The following is a 9861-nucleotide window of genomic DNA, read 5'->3' on the forward strand; positions in this document are numbered from 1 at the left end:
CACACAAGACAAGGCAAATGAAGCAGGCTTTTTGTTTATAAGATCTTTCAGAAATAACCTTCAATCTCAGCCATTCAGCACCATGTGTGTACAAGCATACATTTATGTAAAGTAGCAACACCCAGGAGTCATTTCCTGTGCATCTGTTAAGGTATAATGCTTCAATAATCTAGCTTGCCTCTGTTTAATAGAATGGTTACAACACTTTATTCAACAGAAGGAGAATCATCATGAAGTTGAATATATATGTGCATGGTTGAAGATTTCAGTGAAAATCATATTAAAAAATCTGAAAGGCTTCTGTATCTTGATACTGTAGATTTTCAGACACTGCAATATATGCAATCTGTGTTAAGGAGTATTGTGCTGAAGCTCCAACAGTTCTTGTATAGCAAACCTGAACTCTCTTCAAGTAAAATATGTCAAATTTTCTTTTAAAAATAAAGTATAATTAATTGTTTTGATAAGCTACTAATTAGTGTTTAATGGTTTTAAAGAAACTTTAGCTGTCTGAACTCCACTTGAATCCATTGGTAAATACTAATAGAAAAACCTGTCTGCATTGTGTTAATAAAAAGATCTATGCCATCTTCTAAATCAAATGAAAAATGTCCTGGGAACCAGGCTCAAAATATAAATCTGAGGATCTAATATTAGCAGAAGACAAATGACACAACAAAAACATTTTTATTTATTTTTTAGTTTGTTTAATAGTGGCACACCATATGTACTCACTGGAAATTTTTTAGAGTAAAAAGTGATAGTCCATTTTCTTGTGCAAAAATAGACTAAATTATTTCTTAGGCACCTAAACTTGAACCATATTTTCTCTCTCTCTCTCTCTCTCTCTTTTTTTTTTTTTTTTTTTTTTTTTTCTGTGACAACATGTAAATCTCATTGTTATTAATTAGGATGGATATTATGTAGTAAATTCTGTAGACATCTTTTCAAAACACTTCATTAGGCCCTTCTAGAAATGCTGTACAACAAGCTGTTGCTAATGATCAATAGTTATTTTTTGGACCATGGTATTTGAGTAAAGTTTGCACAAGTATTTTTTTTAAGATGGAGTTTCTGTTTAGATAATCCGTGAAATCCAGATGCTAGCAATTAATATATCTTGCAGTTAAGCTTATAGGAACAAGATAGTAAGTCTCACCCCCATAAGCTAAATTGCTGACAAAGGTGACGTTAAGAATTCCATCCCAAATAAAGCAATCAATCAATATTCCTTCTCTGTTTACTCTCTAATCTTTAGAACTGATGGTTACGCTAGCTAGATGGATTTACTTAGAACAGTGAAAGACATTCAGAAAGACCATCCAATTTCTTGATTTATTTGCTATTGATGCATAAAATAAGCTTGTCTGTGAAATAGCCATATTGAAATTGCTGTTCTCATGCATTTTTCATTGTTGCTATTCGGCTACACTGACTCTTGAGGGTCAGATTAAATTTCATTCATCTAAAGCTGTACTGGTGAGAGTAGATAGCCTTAAATTAGCTCTTCCAGTTAATATCTGTACCAGTATTTGTAAAAACATTAGTACTGAGAATACTCTGATTGGACAATGCATGTTTTAACAGAAATTCTTTTAACCTTCTGTGCAATTAAAACTTAGAAAGCACTGCTTGATATTCTTGACATTTAATTCATCCTATTCCAGCAAAACATTGTGGTCTTCACAAAGTCTTTTATTGCTGGTGATGAGAGGTCATTGTTTATTAGATAATCACATCCCTTCTCTGCAATACTGGGCATACACATTTAATACAATTATAATGCTTAACACTTATATAGTGCTTTTCTTGGAATTGCTTTACAGACATTATGTAATTAAATTCTCAGCATTCTTGGGAAATAAGCTAACTCCTTATTACAAACAGGGATATTGGGCCAGAGGCAATTTTCAAATATAGTCTTCAATTTTTAAGCTGGAAATTGGAGCTGAACATGTCTTAACATCAGGCTGTGTGGCACCAAAATTATCAGTCATTTTGAAAGCCATGGTATAAAATGTTCTACCTTAGGTCACTGAAGTAGATAGGGTGAGAAATAGGATAGAAAATCCAGTCCTGATTCTTCAAGCTTAAAGTGAGATGCTGAAATCTTTCTTTCATGTAGATGGATTCTGCAATCTGTACTGAGGTAAAATGCCAGCTGCCTTTGACTGAGCATACAGACAGGCACTGTAGAGCACATTCATCATTTTCCATCTTTTGATGACACAAGAAGTTTTCTGATAAATAGTCTTAATATACAATCATGTTTAAGCTATAAGTCAACTAACTCTGAACCTCACTGAATATTTACCTCACAGGAGCACACTCAGGAGCACAATGGAGGGAAGCAGGAAGCTGACACAGAACATATGGAGCAAGGTTGCAGAGTAAACGGCAAAAGGAAGCAGTGGCTCTCAGTAAGCCCCATCTCCATCCTCAGTCACTGTTCCTCAGTATCACCTGTTTTGACAGCATCAGACACAGGAGGAAGCATTGCGTTTCCTGGAATCACCAGCATAGGTTGCCACCATCTTCTGGGTAAAACTGATGCACTGGACTGAAACATTGTATATACCAAATTGGTCCTAACGGCTGCCAGCTGAGGTGGATGGTATCCTTTCACATCCCACTCACCCTTCCCCAACAGCTCAATTTCCAATTCCTTCTGCCTCTCTTCCTCTTTTTTTGAAATCCTTGTTCCCATCAAAACCACCACTTCACAACACACATGCTGACTTTCTCTGCACTTTTGTTCCCAATTCTGTATTCAATACCAGACGTTCCCTGCCCTGTTGTTGCCCCTTGTTCTTCCCTTACTTCCTCAAAGACCTTCTTCAGACCATTTTCATAATGTTAACACTGGTCATACTTGAATAACTAATGCCATACTTGCAATCAAATTCCATCTTCTTTCTCCTTGGCTTCTCCTTGCATTTCAACGTTAGGGTAACTGCCTTGAAATACTACCTTCCCTTTGTTTCTACTGCTCAGTCCTCTGCTGTCTCATCTCCTACCTCTCAATATTTATTTAGGACTCTATTCAGAAAACTGTGATTAAGAGCATTTATGTTCAGGGCAACAATGAACTCATATGCTTAAATAATGTATTGAGTAAAGATGCCATTCTGAACTAAATCCCAAGCAGCTCTGGTTTAGATACTACACTTTACCATTCATACCTTTGGGATCAATACTCCATTGCTCTACACAATATCTCTCAGTATTTCATCTCTAAGAGATCTCTTTCTCCACTCCCATCCTGCTTCCCTCTGCCCAATACAAGTGTCAGAGAGACTCATACATCTTTGTGAGTTCCTAATGTTGATTTAATCTTCTAATGGCCAAAATTGAACCACATCTCCTTCCTTAAGACCTCATTTTGTCCCCCTTGTTTTTGTCTGTGAAAAGTATTTTCATGTTGCTAAGCCACTCTGTGGGTACATTCTAAGTCATTACATACTATACTTTACTCTACTTGAGATCATAATAAAGCAGACAATATGATGTCCAGAAGTATTGATTATTGTAAGGATGTTTATTACACTATAGTGTTTCTATATTGTATTACTCATTTCTGTCCAGAGCTGTAATGTAGGTATGTTTTGGGAAAAAAAAAAAAAAAAAAAAAAAAAAAGCTTATATTCCCTGTCTTAAAATTGCATACTCCAAATTGAAACATGTTGTTAAATAAACTAAATCCTAAGCCTCTTGCTGAGGAATGTAAAGTAGTTACAGGGTTAAGAGTCTCCTTTGACAATCCTCTATTTGCTTTTTTACTTCTCCCTCTCTCTCTCTCTTTTTTTTCTTTATTTCTGTTGTGGGTTTTAATATGCATATATAGATTTATTAATCTTCGTGGACTAAGAATGGATTGGTGGTAATGGCATAGGGAGGAAACTAAATGTCAGGAGCACTGAATGGTTTCAGTTGCTGAAATCAGGTTGCTATTCTGTTCCCTTCAGTAGGCTTCAGATTGTGTCCCAAAAGGGTGAAGAAAGGAAAGCACCTTAGCATAGAAATTCTGCTAACCAACCAAGATAGTCATCTGGCTGCAAATGTAAAGGACATGGACAATTAAACTTAGAGGCAGTTAAGTGTGGATATTAGGATGTTAATGAAAAAAATAAATCCATATTAGTAAATGAACATCTCCAGAAAAAAAGGTAAAAGAAAAAAAAAAAAAAGTTTATATCTAAAGCAGCCCGTATTGCAGGTCTTAGGTATTTGTGGGACAGTCAGAGCTGCTTTGCCCAAGCTTGGGAGGAGTGGAAGGGGTCAGGGACATGCTGGAGGTTTGTTATACACCATCACAGAGCTTCTATCGGGGTTTCTTGGCTTTGCTTTCTGCCAGGATGCCAGCTTCTATCTACCCAACATAAAGCAGTGAGGTATAGATATGTTTGGCTGGAGTACCTAGGATGCAAAGTCCATCTGCATGACAAAGCACAATGCCAAGCAGACCAGCAGAGGTATGGTAGCTCAAACACAGTCCAAAGTGGATGAAATATGGTCCTTGGACTCATGGTATCTCACAAAGAGACAGCTGTTGTGTCTGCACTCACAGAGTCATTGTGCCTTCCTTTGGCTTGGGAAAGGTGACTGGCAGAGTTTAATAGGATGACTTCCATAATGTGAGTCACTGCACAGTCCCTGGTGCTGTCAAGCCATTTTAAATATTTGGGTATATTAGTGGAGATTCAAACCTCTCTGGAGTGAAATCTCAATTATTTTTCATCATAAACCAGATTGCACATTGTATAACTGAACATAATCTAAGTGCTAATAAAAAATGTAAACACCATTGCCATCTTGTGGCTTAAAGTCGCTTTAACAGACTTTTATAAACAGATTATATGCTCCCTCTGATGTTCTGTAAACATAACACATTTTCAATTAAATAGGTGAATCAAAGTGGCACAACACAGAAACAATGTCCAGACCTGCACATCAGAATCAATTACAGAAGTGGAGAAACAATCCTATTTGTCTAGAAGAACTAATCACATGGCCAGCTGTTGGGAGCTGAGTGTGCACAGATCATATTTGAATGAAAGAGTGGTAGACATACTTTGCTCCATAGAAATAAAAGCACGTTCTACAAGAATAACACTTTTGGATGACTACCTATCCTTTGTGAAAAAAATTAATTAATTAATTAATTAATTAAAAATTACCATGTATGAAGTATGAGCCGATACTATTTTGAGCTGATGCTGCTTAAATCACAAACTTCTTAGACTTTAATGGGAAAACATGTGCTCCTTTTTTTTTTTTTTTAATTTTTTTTTTAGACTTTTATATTATGTAATATTTAATAAATACAGAGTGTTACAGGTACATATATATCTGCATAAATTAAGTTTAGTTTCCTCATTTTCCAGTTTTATAGCTGCCTCTGAAACTGGTCTTCTGAGCACTGTTAGAAATAAGATAAAGGATTAAATAGGGAATGATTTCCTAGATCTGATCAGTGGTCCAAGTGTTTTCCACAAGAAATTCATTGGGAGCTTAATGTTGAATATTTATTTTACAAATATATTTATATATTTAGTTGTTTAGCTAAATATCTTTTAGCAAACTCTGTCAGAGCATCAGATTTCATTTTCTTTTTCTATATTCAGTGACCAACAGCTAATGAACATAATCAGGCAGGAAACAATGTCTTCATCTCACTGAACTGTCATTTTTCAAGATTTCTTCTGCTCAGTTCTTGTCAGAACTCAGACCCACAGAAGTTTTCTTCAGGTTATTGGGGTCACATCAGCCACAGGATGGCTGGTAGCTTTGTGTTTATGGCACTTGCTCAAGATGCTGACAGCTAAGATGTACATCCTCGATTGCTGTTCTCATACCCCCGTATTCAGTAAAACTGTACTTTGTTACATTGCTCATTCATATGGGATTATTATCTCTGTCTACTCTTGACCAGAAAACCCAGCCTAGACACAAAAATATTCTGCCAATAAGACATTCTCTGTTTCTTCCCATGTAAACTTTGGCTTGGTTTGTGTTTTTCTCTAACTGTTTTCTTAACTTTTCCTTATTATTATTATTTAATATTTAGAAAAGCTTCTCAGTCTTAACAGAAATATTGTGACAACATGTGAACAATTTAATATGACACAAAAAACTGATGACTAATGACCAAAACCTGTGAAGTATAAATTTGAGGCATTTTGTTCTGCCCAGTAATTCCATTTCTGCACTCCTCTAGTTTCGGAAAACATTAAAGCCTTGTCCAGAATTAATTTATTTTTTTGCATATTCTGAACTCTCTCTTTGTATATCTATATGTGTATAAATCTCATGTCTGTGTGTATGACTTTTTAGAATCTATTGAAATCCAAAGCCTATAGATCACATTATTTTGACTAAAGTAGAACAATGAATCTACCCAACTCTTCTGAGAAAACAACAGCATCATTGTGTAGCATAGTAATAACATCTACGAAGTTTAATTTGATCCTATTGAGAAAAAGAGTATAACATCTACAATGTATAATATTCATAGAGAGTTTTCTTTTAGAATATATTTAAATCAGTGAGATTAGTTTACTTTTAAATGCTACAGGTATTAGTTGCATATTTGCATGAGTTGCATACTTTTCTGTGAGAATGAGATATAGGTTACTTGTAGGGTATAAATTACATTTAGTTTTACAATGGTCTGTTGAGTAACCATAGAGGGCACACTATACTGTCTGGATTGGACCGAATCATTATCACTATCTAGATCCAAATATAAAACTGTGTCCAGTATTACAGCACCTACTGCCCCTAGTATGACATCAAAACACAACGTATAAGGATGCCAGACCTTCAATAAGGACCTAAACCAATGACTAGGAACTGTCAAGAATGAAGGCACTGCTGGCAAACAGGAGCTGCTCTCTTCCTGTTGGGCTCATTGCAGTCAGATTGCAGTCAATCATCTTCCTTCGGCTAAAGAGAAGTAAAAATAACTTGGTTCCTGGAGAGTTAAAGATCCTCCTGTAGTGAACCTGTGCCTCCAACAGAAGACCAAACAAAACAACACAAAACAAAACAAACAACTGGGGCCCCCCCCCCCCCCCCCCCCCCCAACAACAACAACAACAACAAAACCACCATGCTGTTCCTAGCAAAACAGCTTTCATGAGAAAGTTAGGTAGTGATTACTTGATTAATTCATAGCATATCAGAAGCCAGAGGTGAGAATATGATCCTATGAATTAGATTTTGTAAATTAACATAGTAAAGGACATAAATACATGTTGGTAACCCGCATCCTGGACATGCTCTCTTCTGCTTTGCCACATTTAAGTGCTGATCTGTCATCTAATTTCTAATGGGTAAAATAGGCAGCCCCTGTTGGTGAAGACTTGTGAAGTCAAAGCTTCTGGCATTTGATTGCACTGAGAAGGAGTAACTGCAGAAATTTACCTCCTCCGGATTGGGACCTTATAGTGCCAAGCAGACACTGACTGCAGATTTGGAGATTTTTTTTTCCTCCCTTTATCAGTTAGCTTCTTCACAGATCACCTCTACCTAAACAAATATATAGGTCTTTTAAAAATGCATCTTTTAGAATTTTACCAATCACCATTGTGATATTTCAAATATTTTAATCTGTCTCACTAAGAATACAAATACTGAACATTCAGTTTGCTCGTGTACACAGGAGACAGTTTACAGAAATTCACACTGAAGTTATAGATATGAAACTTTAATGGATTTTGCCTGATACTCCAGTGCACATTGCTCACAGACACCGCACACACGAATCCAAAACTGGATGAAAAACTTGTAGCTTATGGAGTAGGCTGTTATATTGCAAATGTGTGATCTAGACTATAGCCTACAATTTGGCAAGCAGCACATATTTATAACATCCCATGAGCAGATCAAAAAACAGACTAATTCAGAGCCATGCTTACACACTAGTTTCCTCCTTAATCTCCTTTTGGTCTCAGCACTGGGGGAGAGAGAGGAAAATAGAGATGTTTCACAGCTCTTACTCCTTGTGCAGGGGATTGGTCAGACAATAAATATGTGCATTTACAGCAACCCCCAGTCACTTCACTGGTGCTCTGCCTTTTGGCCCTTTTGCAGAGCCCAGGCTTGTGGAGTCTAACAAGACAGCATAGAAAGTAACAAGTTGCTTGGCTACAGGAGACAGGTACTGATTTATTTCTAGGGTACAGCATCAAGACTGGTAAATTTTAGTTGTTTTTTTTGGGGGGAAAGCAGCTACTTAACTTGGTATATATGAGGCAATAAGGATTTTGATCCCATTTTTCAGCAACTGATAGTTCATACTGTAGAATATGGGACCCCGTGTTGGGACTCCACGTTAGAGTAGGGGAGAGAGAGTGACCGTGAAGGAGTGGCAAAGCATTAGAGAGTGACCACAGCCTCCATTCCCTGTTTCCTTCACCACTCAGGGAGAGGAGTTAGAAAAGGGTGGAGGGGGTGGGGGAAGGTGTTTTTACTTTTCTTTTAGTTTCTCATTGCTCTAGCCTGCCTGTGATAGGTAATAAATTATATTAATCTCCCTACGATGAGTCTATTTTGCCCATGATGATAACTGGTGAGTGATCTCCCTGTCCTTATCTCAAACCTTGAGACTTTTCCATTGTATTTTCTCCCCCTTTTCCTTTGAGATGAGGGAAAGTGGTTGTGGTGGAGTTCTGCTGCCCAGCAGGGTAAAACCACCATAAGAACATAAAATATAAAGAATATATTTTTCCCTATTAATATGCAGGTGAGAGTAATAGAAACATGGTTGTTTGTGTTCAGTATAATTTTCATCTATCTACACCAAAAAGGGGCAATGCCAGTCCATCTTTTAACACTTAGAAGCTACTGATTTACTGCTGATATATGTGGAAAAAAGTGGCTTCCATTTTGCAGGCAAACTGAGTGGGCCATTCTAGCTACTGGCGATCCAACACACATGAAAATTATTAATTGAAATGTTATGATTATTTTTAGATTTCAAAGGATATTATCTTGCACTGGTGGAATAAAATCAAACTGCAGTTCTGACAACTTTTTAATCCCTTTGACAGATATATTACTGGGGAATAAGGATTTTATTTTTGTGTTTGTTTTAGCTTAAAAAAAGTGGGATATACTAAAAATAATTCTATTGTGTTAAGGACTGATTCCCATAGCTGTAATACTAGACTAACCTTTGCTACAGTCTTAAGATTTCAAGTAATCATGTACATAATGCTCATGAGAAGTACAGTAGCACATACTATTGTAGGAAAATCACTAAAAATAGTTATTAAAACTGTAATTGTATCTGGTCTATACAAGGGTAAAACTTTGTAAGTAGCTGTGCATTAGTTACTTTAGTGAAATAGATTTACATGCAGTAAAATTGAACAGTATCCGTCAGTGATGCCTGAATCGGGTTAGAAAGGAGTTATGCCTTTGCTATAGATGACACATTCAGATCCAGTAAATATATACCTCCTTTTAAACTAGAAAAACAGGAGCTCCTTCTGTAGTAGAGAACATCTTAAGACTGCTGGCAGAATATAAGCTTTCCGTTGTGCATTTTAGAAACCTACAGAACTTATTTTCTTTCTCAAAATATAACAGATTTTTTCATCAAGTTCTTGGAAAAGTGCCATTTTGGAGTCCACATGCTTTTTCTTCCTTCTTTATATCAGAAAAATAATTAAATATTTTTCTTCCCTTCCCCACCCTATCCAGGATAATTCAGAATTTCGTTGAGTAAAATATGGTCCCTTCTTTGCCAATTTGAAAATAATAATAATAATAATAATAGTCTAGATTTGACACAACCAGGAATTTTCTTTTTTCCTTTTCCTTTTCCTTTTCCTTTTCCTTTTCCTTTTCCTTTTC

The 9861-nt window shown here is 36.2% G+C and overlaps 1 long non-coding RNA gene across 1 annotated transcript; it reads right to left on the reverse strand.

The window, feature by feature from the left end:
• Positions 1–925: 925 nt before the first annotated feature.
• On the reverse strand, positions 926–7716 carry LOC118165273. Its single transcript, XR_004749957.1, has 3 exons — positions 7426–7716; positions 6821–6945; positions 926–2463 (listed from the first exon to the last, which is right to left on the reverse strand). It is a non-coding gene; the product is annotated as an uncharacterized LOC118165273 (long non-coding RNA).
• Between the last annotated feature and the right edge of the window lie 2145 nt (positions 7717–9861).

Source organism: Oxyura jamaicensis, chromosome 3 (genome assembly GCF_011077185.1).
Source record: "Oxyura jamaicensis isolate SHBP4307 breed ruddy duck chromosome 3, BPBGC_Ojam_1.0, whole genome shotgun sequence".
Classification (NCBI taxonomy): Eukaryota; Metazoa; Chordata; class Aves; order Anseriformes; family Anatidae; genus Oxyura; species Oxyura jamaicensis.